We start from the raw sequence: 3,653 nt of genomic DNA on the forward strand, positions 1-3,653 counted from the left end.
ACAAAATAAGTCTGAAAGTGGAAGAAATTTGAAGAGAAATCGACCTGAAAGACCAGTCTTCTCTTAATATTTACTTTTTCTTTCAATTACAACGAAAGAAGAAGTGAAGAGAGGAGAAGAGGGATGGTAAACATAAGGTTTTATATATATATATATATTTTTTTTTTCTGGTATTAAAAGTAAGGCAACGCTGGGATAAATCATAGGGAGGCTTATTTGCTCCTTAAGATATTGGAGTATAACATGAATTTTGTCAAGCTAAGAATTCCAAAGAAAATTATTTCCTTTAATTTATATTGTGCAATCTATCTCTTTCCGTGGTGAACTGTTACAAATATACAGTATATAATGTGATATAAAATTGTTTCTTTATCATGATAATGATATGAAACAATTTAGCAAACTCTAGTCCTCATAAACTTCTTTTACCCAGCAATATATACTAACGGCGTTGTCTTGAAACCAAGTGTTTCCAAATAAAGCCTCTTTCTAAATACATTTTTCAAAACATTCTCACGGCTCATATATTCTAAGAACAACATATCCAGAAACAGCTGCCGCTAACTTTTTGTAATTTACCTGAGCATTCAAAACTCTTTGCACAGTCACTCCTCAATGTTCCCTAAAACCGGTCAATCATAGACCCATTTCTGAATCACGTACAGTACAATCATTATCCCGACTTTTACTCTTGTGTTATTCCGCATTCAGTCGTAACAATCTTCCCGATACTACAGTACCAGCCCTACCCCTACCTTAGGGCTGCACCTTTCAGAGCTACCAACGGTACTCCAAAGACACTATCGCTTGTCTCTCCTATCCTTGCACACGCTGCCCATTCACTCACGTTTCACTGAATTCCAAGTTTTTGTTTTCTCTCCTTGAACATTAACAGGAAACACATTTTTTTTCATCTACACCACGAATAGAGCGTTACTTGATAAGACTTCACGTAAAAGGAAAAAGATACAGTTAGCCCCCACTCTTCACGACGGTTAGGTAACAGAGACAGGCGCGAAAAGCTAGCTTTCGTGTATCTTTGCTGCCCCAGGGTGGGATAACTCTCCTAACCTAACAACTCACTACCCATTGCCTATGATTGGATAATTAACATACAAAGTACTGCCTAATATTGTTTTTAACTGGTTTTATCTCAGTATAAGTTATTTTCAATTAAATCGGTAAGTGTACAGTAAAAATAGTTTATTTCAAATTTCAACAGAAACAACTCGTCCATTGCAGGGGACAAGAGTTCATATTAACACTACTCAACATGTTTGTAATTAAAATGGTTTGACGCTAAATGCTCATTACTATCATATATATATATATATATATATATATATATATATATATATATATATATATATATATATATATATATGTATATATATATATATATATATATATATATATATGTATATATATATATATATATATATATATATATATATATATATATATATATATATATATATATATATATCGAACATACGTATCCTGTGACGTGACAAAGTGGGCAGTGAAACAAAAGATTAACGTTTCACTGCAACTGCTATCATACTTATTTAACTTTTAACGGTAAACACAAATATTTCAGTTACATTTAAGCTGTGAACTATGAATTTGAAATCATGAGAGAGAGAGAGAGAGAGAGAGAGAGAGAGAGAGAGAGAGAGAGAGAGAGATCCGGTAAAACTTCTTCAATATTGAAAAGTAAAACGGCAAAAACTAATTGGTATATAATAAATATTAGAATATTCTTAATCATCAAGTGGATCTATATCACTAATTTTATTATCAAGTGGATGTATAAAGTATTCTTCAATCGATACAAAATAGTCTTACATTTCCCCCTAGTGTCGCTGAAAGCCGACCCTATGTAACTGCAGTTGCTTGAGTGTGGGGTTCATATCAGGGTTATCAGGTTTTCCAAATGAGAAAAGGCAAATGTCTGATCAACTGCAGCTTTTAAAGGCCAACCTAATAGTAGAAAAAGGCCGAAATATTGCATTCAATGCTAACCAATTACAAAAGGGCCAAATTTAGGTATATAGCACGAAAAATACCAAATTTGGTTTTTTGGGGCACGGAAAAGGCCAGCCTAGCAACCCGGGTTCATATGGCGTGTGTACTTTAGTCTGTGCGGTTGTGTGCGCCAAGAATCTGTGTGGACAGTTGTATTTAATAAGCGTTAGTCATATTTTCAATCAATGGCAGCATGCCAAAGTGTATAAACGACTATACATATCATTTATCTGGTGAAGTCATCTACGCTGAACCGTGTTTCGAAGAGCTTAGGCCTATAACTGTGATTTATCAGGATCAAGTCGTTCAAAAACCATTATTATAGCATAGTCCAGCCGGTCGGCAACTTTATTTTGATAAGACTAATATATATATTTTCATTCTGCGAGTCAAGAAGCAAGTTTAAGTCATTTATGAGAAAACAATATTCAGCTGATTTTTGTAATCTGTGATTTTGGTGTTTTTACAAATGGTACGCAAAATGGTTTAACCAGAGGAAAAGGATGTCCCGACATTTTTGGCCTATTCACGTCCACACCATGAACATTAATCAATGTTAGATAAAGCCATCCATATAGTTACACGATGAATAGTGTAGATAGAGAAACTTTTTCACCACACAGGCATTTCAGAAGAAACCCAACTAACACAATAGGCCTAGCATGAACACATCAACCATACTTCTCACATTAAAGGTAATTATTAATATTCAAAGTCTCTTTATCTTGTATGAATTTGTGATGGGTTATTATTTTATTAATTAAAATATGTTAATGGGGGGTCATTGCTATGAAATCCATTTTATAATTAATCATTTAGGTTTGTGCACTGTGTTGAGCTGTTTTATTTTCTAAGCGTTGAATAGTCATTAGTCATTTGGTTGTCTTGTACATTATTTTTTACCGAAGGCGTTACGGTTGAGATTATTTTAGATTTTAACAGTGTATTGGTGACGATGGCTCAGAAAGAAAGCTATTGCATTGTTAACAACTTGAACGATAAACCAAGTATTTTTGTCAACGTTAATTTCTTGACACTACATCTCCTCTTCTCTACGCAGTTTACTTCTGAGTCCTTTGGTAAGGTTTGCCTGTTACTCAAACTTGTGCCTTGACAACAATCGCAGAAATTCTTTGGTAGTTTGTTTTGTAAGTCAGTCTCAAACATTTTGGAAATTATTAACTTCATTGCTATGATAACAGAATGTTCGGGAATACACTTTACTTATTAAAGAACTCCTTGCTTTAGATAGTAGAGAATCAATGGAAGAATAACCAATTACCCACTGTATTGTGTAATAGTAACGAGAATAGTATAGACATTAAACGATGATTTCGACGAGACAGCGAATAGTCTAATGAATATCGAATATCCTGCCTTATCAACTGACAACGGTAATTCAGACAATGTCACACGGCGGGCCAGAGTAGAAATGACTATGGACGGGTCATATGGTACTTGAAATTATATTAAAACGAGAATTCTCTATGAGAATGGCCGAGTGTTGTCTATTGTGGCAATTATCACCAATGGGTGTTTGGGATTTGAGAACTAGCAGTGAGTTCGAATATAGTAATTTCTTAACCATGCCATAGTTTAGAAAAAAAAATCTTTAAAAACAGTTA

General features: G+C 33.9%; 1 protein-coding gene across 1 annotated transcript in view; it reads left to right on the forward strand.

The window, feature by feature from the left end:
- The first annotated feature begins 2,178 nt into the window (after nucleotides 1–2,178).
- Nucleotides 2,179–3,653, forward strand: part of LOC137625956 (putative neural-cadherin 2) — a 456,463-nt gene continuing 454,988 nt past the window's right edge. The window contains exon 1 of the mRNA XM_068357020.1: nucleotides 2,179–2,723. The gene's annotated coding sequence lies outside the window, so the exon portion shown is untranslated. The remainder of the gene's footprint in view (nucleotides 2,724–3,653) is intronic.

The sequence above is a fragment of the Palaemon carinicauda genome, chromosome 33 (assembly GCF_036898095.1).
Source record: "Palaemon carinicauda isolate YSFRI2023 chromosome 33, ASM3689809v2, whole genome shotgun sequence".
NCBI lineage: Eukaryota > Metazoa > Arthropoda > Malacostraca > Decapoda > Palaemonidae > Palaemon > Palaemon carinicauda.